The 14,358-nt window shown below is 40.7% G+C and overlaps 1 non-coding gene across 1 annotated transcript; it reads right to left on the reverse strand.

The window, feature by feature from the left end:
• Positions 1-4,101: 4,101 nt before the first annotated feature.
• On the reverse strand, positions 4,102-4,205 carry LOC112780771 (small nucleolar RNA R71). The gene has a single exon (XR_003191587.1). It is a non-coding gene; the product is annotated as a small nucleolar RNA R71 (small nucleolar RNA).
• Positions 4,206-14,358: the final 10,153 nt, after the last annotated feature.

Genomic DNA, 14,358 nt, shown 5'->3' on the forward strand with positions numbered 1-14,358 from the left:
TCTTTGAGGTGCAAGATGCTAGAATCTCATTAGAGATGGCAGACAACTCAAGAAAACAGGCTTATGGACAAGTAGAGGACGTGTTAGTAAAGGTTGAAGGCCTTTACATCCCTGCTGATTTCATAATCCTAGACACTGGGAAGGATGAGGATGAATCCATCATCCTTGGAAGACCCTTCCTAGCCATAGCAAGTGCTGTGATTGATGTGGACAGAGGAGAATTGATCCTTCAACTGAATGATGACAACCTTGTGTTTAAAACTCAAGGATCTCCTTCTGTAACCATGGAGAGGAAGCATGAAAAGCTTCTCTCACTGCAGAGTCAATCAAAGCCCCCACAGTCAAACTCTAAGTTTGGTGTTGGGAGGCCACAACCAAACTCTAAGTTTGGTGTTGAACCCCCACATTCAAACTCTAAGTTTGGTGTTGGGAGGTTCCAACCTTGCTCTGATTATCTATGAGGCTCCAGGGGAGCTCACTGTCAAGCTATTGACATTAAAGAAGCGCTTGTTAGGAGGCAACCCAATGTTATTTAATCATATCTATTTTATTTTCTCTTTGTTATTTCATGTTTTATTAGGTTGATGATCATGTGGAGTCACAAAAACTACTGAAAAATAAAAATAAAATGAAAAAAACAGCATTGAAAATAGTACACCCTGGAGGAGAACAGTTTGGCATTTAAACGCCAGAAACAAGCATCTGTCTGGCGTTTAACGCCAGAAACAGGCTACATTTGGGCGTTTAACACCAGAAACAGGCAGCAGCCTGGCGTTAAACACCAGAATTGCACAGCAAGGGTGTTTTACACGCCTAATTGGAACAGGGATGTTAAGTCCTTGGCCCACTGGATCTGTGGACCCCACAGGATTGATACACACAAAACTTGTCTCTCAACAAATTTTCTTCGGCAAGTGTGTGATGCTAGGGCATCTTGGCCAGTTTCACTGACCTTTTCTTTACTGTTTTTAGGGTAGTTTCATGCATTTCTTTAGGAAATAAGCTAGTTTTGGGTAGATATTCACCTACACCTTGATTCAAGCATACATTGTGCATTTTACATTATTTCATGAGGATTTTGCATGAATTTAGTGACAAATTATATGCTGCATTACCCATGACTTGGACTAGAACTTTGATGCACTCTGTTGCTTAATTTTAGGACCAAAGGAAGCAAGGAAAGGGAGGTAACTTGCAAAGTTAATGAGAAAAGTGATTGCCAATAACACTCTCAAAGCCATCATTGCCCACGTTAAGAGTCACGTTAACTAAGTTAACGTGCACTCTAACGTGGAGAAGGAAAGTTGAGCCAACGTTAGTGACACTTAACATTGTCACTAACGTTGGCAAACACTCATGAGTGGCCACGTTAGAGCCCACGTTAACCTAGTTAACGTGACCTCTAACGTTAAAGGGGGAAGAGAAGCCAACGTTAGTGACATTCAACATTGTCACTAACATTGGCCTAAGGATGCAACACACCACGTTAACTCCCACGTTAACTTGGTTAACGTGGGAGCTAACGTGAGAAGTGAGAATTGTCGACAACGTTAGTGACACTCAACATTGTCAGTAACGTTGGAAGCAACCACACAACCCCCCAAGGAACCACGATAACCTCCACGTTAACTTAGTTAACGTGGAAGCTAACGATGAGGAATGAATGATGAGCCAACGTTAGTGACACTCAACATTGTCACTAACGTTGGAATGGCTAAGAATGGCCACGTTAGAAGCCACGTTAACCTAGTTAACGTGGACTCTAACGTGAGATCTAGGGACACATTGGAACGTTAGTGAAAATGTTAAGTGTCACTAACGTTCTCGAAGTTTGGCAAGGCCACGTTAGAAGCCACGTTAACCTAGTTAACGTGGGCTTTAACGTGAAGCAAATAGGGGCACACTGGAACGTTAGTGACAATGTTGAGTGTCACTAACGTTCTCGAAGTTTGGCAAGGCCACGTTAGAAGCCACGTTAACCTAGTTAACGTGGGCTCTAACGTGAGGCAAAGGGGTACATTGGAACGTTAGTGAAAATGTTGAGTGTCACTAACGTTCTCGAACTTATACTTTCACTAAATGTTAACACCCCTAATGCCCTGAGCTAAAGTCTCTGCCCACTTAGCACTTTCTCTCTGCAAGTAAAGCCAAGCCCAAATGAAGAAAAGAACTGCTTCAAACTCAAGATCCAAAGGCCCAAGACTTGAAGAGCAAACTAGAAGCTAAGAAGAGTAGTATATATAGGAGTAGCTTTGAATTGAAAGGGAGTTCTGAAAGTTGGGAAAAAGAGAATTACTCTCTGTATTTTACTTTTCTCTGCAATTTCTAGTTCTATGATGTATTCTCCATCTTTATTTTCATTTTCAAGAGCTATAAACAACTAAACCCCTTTCATTGGGTTAGGGAGCTCTGTTGTAATTTGATGGATCAATACTAATTTTCATTATTCTTCTTCTATCTTTTCTCTTGATTTTACTTGAAAGCTTTCGATCTTCATCCCATTGAGTAGTTATCTTGGAAGAGAAGCTATTCAAACTTGGATCTCTTTTGAACCTTGAAAGAGGAATGAAGAGATCAAGCTAGAAATGCTTTCTCATGCTGGACCAAATTGGGTTTGGATGGGTATGTGACTATAACCCTCTTAATACTTGATTTGGGAAATGTATGTGGTATAATCAGTGACCATACTTCATCTCTTCTCATGAGCAATTGACCAAGGAATTGGCTATTGATCAAGATTTGAGAGATTGAATTGCAAGAAATTGTAATTCAATCACTTAAGATTGCCAAGGAGATCAATGAGTGCATTGATTGAGGAAGAGATGAAAATGAACTTGATCCAGAGAATTGCAACATCTCCTAAGCCCAATGAACTCCCCATCTCTGATCTTACCCATTCTCTTTAATTTCTGCCATTTACTTTTATGAGCAAATCCCCCATTCCCATTTACAATTCTGCAATTTATTTTCAGTCATTTACTTCCATTCCTTTAATTCTAGCATTTACTTTTCTGTTATTTACATTCCCGCCATTTTATTTTCTGCAACTCTCAACCCAAATTCTGGATTCGCTCAACTAGAACATTCTTCTAATTAAAGTTGCTTGATCAATCAATCCCTGTGGGATTCGACCTCACTCTATTGTGAGTTTTTACTTGACGACAAATTCGGTACACTTGCCGAAAGGAGATTTGTTGAGAGACAAGTTTTCCGTGCATCAAGTTTATGGCGCCGTTGCCGGGGATTGATTGTGCATCAACAATGATTAAATTGGAAGATCACTAGATTGAGCATTTTTATTTCTGTGAATTTCATTTTCTGTTTGAGTAATTTACTTTTTGTTTTCGTTAAACTTCTTCCCTTCCCCCTCTACTCTGTTGTTTTACTTTGTTATTTTTAATTCTGTTTACTAACCCACTAACTGTTCGATATATTGCATCACCCACAACTAACAGTAATTCTGACACAAATACTTTCAGCACCTATCTTTTCTTGCTTGCACTTGATGGTTGTATGACAGGGAGAAGAAGCGGGGCTTCAACTTCCTTCGATTCTGAACCTGAGAGGACCTTCCTTAGATTAAGGAGGGAGGCAAGAGGAAAGAAAGTGGTTGGTGCTGAGGAAGAAGAGGAATTCTTTGAAACAAACATGGAAGACAACATGGAAAACCATCATGAAGAAGAGGATCACAACCATGGGGGAGGAGGTAGAGCAAATCATGCTGGGGAGGATAGAAGAGTTTTGGGCTCTTACATCAATCCAAACCCAGGCAATTATGGAAGTAGCATCCAAAAGCCAACAATACATGCCAACAACTTTGAACTTAAACCACAGCTCATCACCCTTGTTCAGAACAACTGCTCGTTTGGAGGAGGTGTTCAAGAAGACCCCAATCAACATTTGACCACCTTCCTGAGAATATGTGACACAGTGAAGTCTAATGGTGTTCACCCTAATGCCTATAGACTGCTCCTATTTCCATTCTCACTTAGGGACAAAGCAGCCAAGTGGCTGGAATCCTTCCCAAGGGAAAGCTTGACAACTTGGGAAGACGTGGTGAACAAATTTTTAGCAAGATTTTACCCTCCTTAACGAATCAATAGGCTGAGAACTGAGGTTCAAACTTTCAGGCAACAAGATGGTGAGACTCTATATGAAGCATGGGAGAGGTTCAAGGACTTAACAAGGAGGTGTCCACCTGACATGTTCAACGAATGGGTGCAGCTGCACATTTTCTATGAAGGACTCTCTTATGAGTCAAAGAAGGCCGTAGACCATTCATCCAGAGGATCTTTGAACAAGAAGAAGACTATTGAGGGAGCCATAGATGTTATTGAAACAGTAGCAGAGAACGACTACTTCTATGCTTCCGAAAGAGGGAACACAAGAGGAGTAATGGAGCTAAACAATATAGATGCTCTGTTGGCCCAAAACAAGCTCATTACCCAGCAGCTGGCTGACCTCACCAAGAAGATGGAGATGAACCAAGTACCAGCAATCTCCACTTCATCAACAACCCAAGAAGGAGTGAATGAAGAAGCAGAGGGGAGTTAGGAGCAAGCCAACTACATTGGGAATTCACCAAGAAAAAACTATGATCCATACTCCAAGACCTACAACCCTGGATGGAGAAACCACCCAAACTTTGGGTGGGGAAGTGAGCAAAATCAAAACCAAGACCAGAGATGTTACAACTCCAACAACAATACTTCTCCACACGCCTATCAAAACCAAAACAGCATATCTGCTCTGAATCACCCATCAATTGATGACAAGCTCTCTAAGATCGAAACCTTAATTGAAGGAGTATGCAAAGACATTCGAAGCAGTAAAGCATTCAGAGAGGAAGTGCAGTCAAACATGCACAATCAAAATACTGCCATCAAGAAACTGGAGACACAAATTAGCTATTTGTTTAAGCAGCTTCCTAACCACAACTTTTGCTATGATGCCTATTCAAGCAAAAGGGAGGAGTGTCAAGCTATCACACTTAGGAGTGGGAAGGAACTGAAGGAACGTCCCTAAAAACCACAAGAAGAAGGCTCAAATGAAAAGGGAGAAGAGCAAGATGGAGTTCAACCTCCCACGCCAAGTCTGCAGAAAGAAAAAGGGATACCACAACTGAATATCTCAAGAGCTCCATATCCCCAGCAATTGAAGAAAAGGGAAGATGACAACCAGTTCTTGAGATTTTTGGAAATCTTCAAGAAGCTACAAATCAACATACCCTTTGCTGAAGCCATAGAACAAATGCCACTCTATGCCAAGTTTTTGAAGGAGCTAATGACTAAGAAGAGAAGCTAGAAGAACAATGAGACTGTGATATTAACCGAAGAGTGCAGTGCTATCATTCAACATAAACTACCGCAGAAACTGAAGGATCCTGGGAGTTTTCAGATCCCTTGTATTATAGGAGAAATCACAGTGGAAAAGGCTCTTTGTGACTTAGGGGCCAGCATCAATTTGATGTCAGTAGCTATGATGAGAAAGATGAAAATTGAGGAGGCTAAACCAACAAAAATGGCCCTACAACTGGCAGACCGATCGTTCAAATTCTCTCATGGGATAGTAGAGGATTTGCTGGTAAAAGTGGGAGATTTCATATTTCCAGCAGATTTTGTGGTGCTGGACATGCAGGAGGACGCCAAGACCTCCATCATCTTGGGAAGGCCATTCTTGGCCACTGCTGGAGCTGTCATTGATGTTCAGAAGGGTGACCTCACCCTGAGATTACACAAAGAAAAGATGACATTCAATGTGTTCAAGGCCATGAGTTACCCACCCGAACAATTGGGGGAATGCATGAGGTTAGATGCACTTGAGGATGAAGTGCAGGAGAATTTTGAAGAAGAAGAACCTGAAGAGGACGAGAGATTGGTGGAGGAAGAATCTGAATCAAGTGAAGAGGTGGCCACAGCAGAAATACCTATACCAGATGCACCAAAGAAAGGGAACGAAAAGTTAGAAGCACCCAAACTTGAACTCAAAGTACTGCCACCCACTCTCAAATATGCATATCTAGGAGAAAATGAAAACTACCCAGTAATCATAAATTCATCCCTCAGTCAAGATCAAGAGGACGAGCTACTCAAGGTGCTGTGGGAGCATAAGGATGCCATTGGATGGACCCTTGCTGACTTGAAGGGAATCAGTTCAGCCATATGCATTCATAAAATACTGTTGGAAGATGATGCCAAGCCATCCATTCAATCCCAAAGAAGGCTGAACCCAATCATGAAGGAAGTGGTACAGAAAGAGGTTATGAAGCTTTGGCAAGGAGAGGTCATATACCCAATTTCGGACAGCCCTTGGGTTAGCCCCATACATGTTGTGCCTAAGAAGGGAGGAATCACTGTGGTTACCAATGAGAAGAACGAGCTCATACCTACAAGGACTGTCACAGGATGGCGGATGTGCATAGACTACAGAAAACTCAATGAGGCTACACGAAAGGACCATTTTCCCCTTCCATTCATGGATCAGATGTTGGAAAGACTTGCAGGGCACGCATATTATTGTTTTCTCGACGGTTATTCAGGATATAACCAAATAGTGGTTGATCCGAGAGACCAAGAGAAAACCTCATTTACTTGTCTGTATGGAGTGTTTGCCTATAGGCGCATGCCATTTGGGTTATGTAATGCTCCTGCAACTTTCCAACGCTGCATGCTTTCTATCTTTTCAGATATGATAGAAAAATTCATTGAAGTTTTTATGGATGATTTCTCGGTATTCGGAGATTCCTTTCCTAGTTGCCTACATCACCTCGCCTTGGTATTGAAAAGATGCCAAGAGACCAATTTGGTCTTGAACTGGGAAAAATGCCACTTCATGGTGACAGGAGGAATAGTCCTTGGTCATAAGGTCTCTCACCAAGGCATTGAGGTTGATAGAGCTAAAGTAGAACTTATTGAAAAATTACCCCCACCCAGTGATGTCAAGGCAATTAGGAGTTTTTTAGGGCATGCTGGTTTTTACAGAAGGTTCATTAAATATTTTTCAAAGATAGCCAAGCCCTTAAGCAATCTCCTTATATCTGATACACCATTTATCTTTGATGAAACATGCATGCTAGCATTTTCACATTTGAAAATGAGGTTATCCTCTACTCCTATCATCTCCCCACCTGATTGGAACTTACCATTTGAATTGATGTGTGATGCATCTGATTTTGCAGTTGGGGCAGTGTTAGGACAAAGGAAAGATAACTTAGTTCGTGTGATATACTATGCTAGCAAAGTCCTTAATGAAACTCAAAGAAATTATACCACAACTAAAAAGGAGTTGCTAGCAATAGTTTTTGCTTTTGACAAATTTAGATCATACCTCATTGGTGCTAAAGTGATTGTCTTTACAGATCACACAGCACTTAAATATTTGTTTGCCAAGCAAGAATCAAAGCCAAGACTAATAAGGTGGATCTTACTGTTGCAGAAATTTGATATTGAAATCAGAGACAAGAAAGGAGTGGAGAACAAGGTGGCAGATCACCTATCCAGAATCCCTCATGATCAAGGTGGAGGAAATGATACAAATGTGAACGAGCTCTTCCCAGATGAGCAGTTGATGACAGTTCAAAAAGCACCATGGTTTGCAGATATTGCAAATTTCAAGGCAACTGGGGCATTACCTCCAGGGATCAATAAACATCAAAAAAGGAAGCTCATGAATGATGCAAAATACTTTGTCTGGGATGAGCCATATCTCTTCAAGAAATGTTCAGATGGAATCCTTAGAAGATGTATTTCGGAAGAAGAAGGAAGAGAAGTCCTGTGGAATTGCCACAGTTCATGTTATGGTGGGCACTTTGGAGGGGACAGAACTGCCGCAAAGGTGTTACAAAGCGGATTCTTTTGGCCCACCCTTTTCAAGGATGCCAAAGAACTAGTAAAAAGCTACAATGAATGCCAAAGATCTGGAAACCTGCCCAAAAGAAATGCCATGCCACAAAATTTCATCTTGGAACTGGAACTGTTTGATGTGTGGGGAATAGATTTCATGGGACCATTCCCAACCTCATATGCAAACAAGTACATCCTGGTAGCAGTGGATTATGTTTCCAAGTGGGTAGAGGCTATTGCAACCCTAACTAATGATAACAAGGTAGTCATGAACTTCCTCAGGAAAAATATCTTTAGCCGGTTTGGAGTCCCAAGATGCCTCATTAGTGACGGAGGGAGCCACTTTTGTAACAAACCACTAGAAGCTATCCTCCTACGATATGGGGTAAAACACAAAGTAGCCACACCTTACCATCCTCAAACAAGTGGGCAAACTGAGATATCCAACAGAGAGCTAAAGAGGATCCTGGAAAAGACTGTGGGTGCATCTAGAAAGGATTGGTCGAAGAAGCTGGATGATGCTCTTTGGGCATACAGAACAGTATTCAAAACTCCACTTGGAATGTCTCCATATCAACTGGTCTATGGGAAGGTTTGTCATTTACCACTGGAGCTGGAGCACAAAACTCTCTGGGCTATCAAGATACTAAATTTTGACAGCATTGCTGCTGGTGCAAAAAGGATCTTGCAGCTGCAAGAGATGGAGGAATTCAGGTCACAAGCCTATGAAAACACTAAGATGTATAAAGAAAAGGCAAAGAGAAAACATGACATGCATCTTGCGCCCAGAAGTTTTGAAAAGGGGCAGCAAGTACTCCTTTACAATTCTAAATTAAGGCTGTTCCCAGGAAAACTCAAGTCAAGGTGGTCCGGACCTTTCATGGTTACGAAAGTTTCACCATATGGCCACATCAAAATCACGGATGAAGGTTCAGAGAGGAATTTTACAGTGAATGGACAAAGACTCAAGCATTATCTGGGCAACATGGGGGAAAGTCCCAGAGTAAAGTACCATCTCAAGTAATTAAGGACTCGTCGAGCTAGCGACGATAAAAGAGCGCTCTGTTGGGAGGCAACCCAACCTCAGGTAGTTTGACTTTCATCTTTATTTCAATAAAAAAATTTCACAAGTCGTTTCTCCTGTATTGCAAGGAGCTAAGTTTGGTGTTCCACACCAGAACAATCCAAGAGTGATGGTATAATTCTAAGTTTGGTGTTCCACCAAAGGACATTGGTTAGAATTACACTCCACTCCAGAGGAACATTGCTATCTCCATCCAATCAAGAGAAACCACTTAGATGTAGTTAGACTATAGGTTATCATTGCTTTGTTGACAACAAGATATGGGGTTCTCTGCATATGTGTGATGTTTGGACTGGGCAAGGAACTAAGTTTGGTGTTCACACATCAAATTGAGTTCAAAAAGCACCAGCATACATGCAAGCTAACTATGTCTCAAGTGCTTTGGGAACAAGCAACTTCCAGTAACCTTGCAGAAACCTTATGAGGAAATGGTGCACCTCAACCCAAAGAAGCTAGGCAGTAAAAACTAGGATGATTACAAAGAGAGAGGGCAACCAGAAATCATCACCCAAAGGTTGTATTGTTACTTAATTCCATTGTATTCAGAATTGTTGAAAGTTGGAAGTCCGAATGCACTTTTGATTTGTAGTTACTCGTAGTTGAACCCTTTTTAAATTCTGTCTTTTAAGTTCTGAATAGGTCTATGTGTGCTAGTCTTTATGTCACTGCATCCTCCTTAACTTACTTGTAAGCTTGTCCATTTTAAATCAAATGAAGAAGAGAATGTTTATGTTTTTTTTAAAAAGACCAGAGTAGAGTTCATAATGTGGAAGTGCATTCATGAATCTTTGGGGTAGTCATAAGTTAGCTAAGTTGGTTCAACCACAAGGCTAGGAGGACAACTATCTATCCTGAATACTTGACTTTGGATCTACCCATGAGACTAAGTTAATAACAAGATCCTAAAAAGAGAAAAGGGAAAGAATAATGGAAGTGAAAAAAACAAAAGAAAAAGAGTAAGCAATAAGGCTAGGCACCAATGGTTTGGACCTTGAGACAAGTGTCTGTGGTGCTCCTGTGTGAGGGATCTACTTGGATGAATAAGCTCTCAGGGGTGCTTTATCACTTGGTAACTTGGGTTAACTAACCCGGGATTATCAGCTGAAAATCCATTATCAAGAGTAACCCTCACTACAGAACATTTAGTAACCCAAAGAGGTGCTGGACACCAAGGTCTCAAGAAAAGAAAATAAATAAACTATATGCCTGTGGTGTGTATGCATGGGGGAGAGACTTGAGGGAGTAAGTCCTTAGGGGTGCTTCAACACCTAGCACCTTGAACCAACTGGTTCGGGAGTGTTGGCGGAAAGCTTATCTTAAAGAGTTGCCCCCTTACAGAGCACTTAGCCTAAATAACACAAATAACCCTTGAAATAACAATAAAAGGATCAATGAATAAAAGTCTCATGGGATATAAACAAAGTAAGTGTTTAGGGACATGATAAAAGTCTGAAAGCCAGTAATGGAATGAACCTAAGTTGCTATGCATGAAACCACCATAAAATCAGTAACATGACTTCCACAAGAATGACTCATTCCTCTGGATATTCCATTCATCATTCTCTTGTTCTAGTACTTGCTTAGGGACAAGCAAGCTTTAAGTTTGGTGTTGTGATGCCAGGGCATCTTGGCCAGTTTCACTAACCTTTTCTTTACTGTTTTTAGGGTAGTTTCATGCATTTCTTTAGGAAATAAGCTAGTTTTGGGTAGATATTCACCTAAACCTTGATTCAAGCATACATTGTGCATTTTACATTATTTCATGAGCATTTTGCATGAATTTAGTGACAAATTGTATGCTGCATTACCCATGACTTGGACTAGAACTTTGATGCACTCTGTTGCTTAATTTCAGGACCAAAGGAAGCAAGGAAAGGGAGGTAACTTGCAAGGTTAATGAGAAAAGTGATTGCCAATAACACTCTCAAAGCCATCATTGCCCACGTTAAGAGTCACGTTAACTAAGTTAACGTGCACTCTAACGTGGAGAAGGGAAGTTGAGCCAACGTTAGTGACACTTAACATTGTCACTAACGTTGGCAAACACTCATGAGTGGCCACGTTAGATCCCACGTTAACCTAGTTAACGTGACCTCTAACGTTAAAGGGGGAAGAGAAGCCAACGTTAGTGACATTCAACATTGTCACTAACGTTGGCCTAAGGATGCAACACACCACGTTAACTCCCACGTTAACTTGGTTAACGTGGGAGCTAACGTGAGAAGTGAGAGTTGTCGACAACGTTAGTGACACTCAACATTGTCAGTAACGTTGGAAGCAACCACACAACCCCCCAAGGAGCCACGTTAACCTCCACGTTAACTTAGTTAACGTGGAAGCTAACGATGAGGAATGAATGATGAGCCAACGTTAGTGACACTCAACATTGTCACTAACGTTGGGATGGCTAAGAATGGCCACGTTAGAAGCCACGTTAACCTAGTTAACGTGGACTCTAACGTGAGATCTAGGGGCACATTGGAACGTTAGTGAAAATGTAAAGTGTCACTAACATTCTCGAAGTTTGGCAAGGCCACGTTAGAAGCCACGTTAACCTAGTTAACGTGGGCTTTAACGTGAAGCAAATAGGGGCACACTGGAACGTTAGTGACAATGTTGAGTGTCACTAACATTCTCGAAGTTTGGCAAGGCTACGTTAGAAGCCACGTTAACCTAGTTAACGTGGGCTCTAACGTGAGGCAAAGGGGTACATTGGAACGTTAGTGAAAATGTTGAGTGTCACTAACGTTCTCGAGCTTATACTTTCACTAAATGTTAACACCCCTAACGCCCTGAGCTAAAGTCTCTGCCCACTTAGCACTTTCTCTCTGCAAGTAAAGCCAAGCCCAAATGAAGAAAAGAACTGCTTCAAACTCAAGATCCAAAGGCCCAAGACTTGAAGAGCAAACTAGAAGCTAAGAAGAGTAGTTTATATAGGAGTAGCTTTGAATTGAAAGGGAGTTCTGAAAGTTGGAAAAAGAGAATTATTCTCTGTATTTTACTTTTCTCTGCAATTTCTAGCTCTATGATGTATTCTCCATCTTTATTTTTATTTTCAAGAGCTATGAACAACTAAACCCCTTTCATTGGGTTAGGGAGCTCTGTTTTAATTTGATGGATCAATACTAATTTTCATTATTCTTCTTCTATCTTTTCTCTTGATTTCACTTGAAAGCTTTCGATCTTCATCCCATTGAGTAGTTATCTTGGAAGAGAAGCTATTCAAACTTGGATCTCTTTCGAACCTTGAAAGAGGAATGAAGAGATCAAGCTAGAAATGCTTTCTCATGCTGGACCAAATTGGGTTTGGATGGGTATGTGACTATAACCCTCTCAATACTTGATTTGGGAAATGCATGTGGTATAATCAGTGACCATACTTCATCTCTTCTCATGAGCAATTGACCAAGGAATTGGCTATTGATCAAGATTTGAGAGATTGAATTGCAAGAAATTGTAATTCAATCACTTAAGATTGCCAAGGAGATCAACGAGTGCATTGATTGAGGAAGAGATGAAAATGAACTTGATCCGGAGAATTGCAACATCTCCTAAGCCCAATGAACTCCCCATCTCTGATCTTACCCATTCTCTTTAATTTCTGCCATTTACTTTTATGAGCAAATCCCCCATTCCCATTTACAATTCTGCAATTTATTTTCAGTCATTTACTTCCAGTCTTTTAATTCTAGCATTTACTTTTCTGTTATTTACATTCCTGCCATTTTATTTTCTGCAACTCTCAACCCAAATTCTCGATTCGCTCAACTAGAACATTCTTCTAATTAAGGTTGCTTGATCAATCAATCCCTATGGGATTCGACCTCACTCTATTGTGAGTTTTTACTTGACGACAAATTCGGTACACTTGCCGAAAGGAGATTTGTTGAGAGATAAGTTTTCCGTGCATCAGTGTACCGAATTTGTCGTCAAGTAAAAACTCACAATAGAGTGAGGTCAAATCCCACAGAGATTGATTGATCAAGCAACTTTAATTAGAGAAATGTTCTAGTTGAGCGAACTAGAATTTGATTTGAGATTTGTAGAAAATTAAATGGCGGGAAAGTAAATAGCAGAAACAGTAAATGCTAGAAATAAAGAGCTGAATGTAAATGGCGGAAAGTAAAGTGCAGAATCTTAAACGGGAATGGGGCAATTGCTCATAAAAGTAAATGGCAGAAATTAAAGAGAATGGGTAAGATCAGAAATGGGGAGTTCATTGGGCTCAGGAGATGTTGCATTCTCCGGATCAAGTTCATTTTCATCTCTTCCTCAATCAATGCATTCATTGATCTCCTTGGCAATCTTAAGTGATCGAATTCCAATTTCTTGGTAATTCAATCTCTCAAATCTTAATCAATAGCCAATTCCTTGGTCAATTGCTCATGAGAAGAGATGAAGTATGGTCACTGATTATACCACATGCATTTCCCAAATCAAGTGTTGGTAGGATTATAGTCACATATCCATCCAAACCCAATTTGGTCCAGCATGAGAAAGCATTTCTAGCATGATCTCTTCATTCCTCTTTCAAGGTTCAGAATTGATCCAAGTATGAATAGCTTTTTTTCCAAGATAACTACCTAATTGGATGAAGATCGAAAGCTTTCTAGTAAAATCAAGAGAAAAGATAGAAGAAGGAGAATGAAAACTAATATTGATCCATCAAATTACAACAGAGCTCCCTAACCCAATGAAAGGGGTTTAGTTGTTCATAGCTCTGAAAAATGACAACCAAGATGGAGAATACATGATGAAAGTAAAACTAGAAGTGCAGAGAAAGTAAAATACAGAGAGTAGTTCTATGCCAAAGGCTCCCTAAAGTTTTCCAACTCCCTAACTAATTCAAAGCTACTCCTATATATACTACTCTTCTCATCTTCTAGTTGGCTCTTCAAGTCTTGGGTATGGGCCTCTGAATCTTGAGTTTGAAGCAGTTATCCTTTTAATTGGGCTTAGCTTTGCTTGCAGAGAGAAAAGGTGAAGTATGCAGGGACTTTGACTCAGGACGTTAGTGGTGCCAACGTTAAGTGAAAGTGTGGGTTCGAGAATGTTAGTGACAATCACCTTTTACACTAACGTTCCTAACCCAAATATGATCACGTTGACTTACCTTTCCCAATAACGTGGAGAGTCCTTCCATGTCCCTACGTTAGAGTCCACGTTAACTAGGTTAACGTGGCTTCTAACGTAGCAGTGCCAATTCTTCGAGAACGTTAGTGACACTTGCCTTTGTCACTAACGTTCCAATGTGCCCCTATTTCCCACGTTAGAGTCCACGTTAACTAAGTTAACGTGGCTTCTAACGTAGTCATGCTAGCCATCTCCAACGTTAGTGACAAAGGTGAGTGTCACTAATGTTGGCTCATCATCTCTTTATCCACGTTAGCTTCCACGTTAACTAAGTTAACGTGGGAGTTAACGTTGCTCATG

The sequence above is a fragment of the Arachis hypogaea genome, chromosome 19 (assembly GCF_003086295.3).
Source record: "Arachis hypogaea cultivar Tifrunner chromosome 19, arahy.Tifrunner.gnm2.J5K5, whole genome shotgun sequence".
In the NCBI taxonomy this organism is placed as follows: Eukaryota; Viridiplantae; Streptophyta; class Magnoliopsida; order Fabales; family Fabaceae; genus Arachis; species Arachis hypogaea.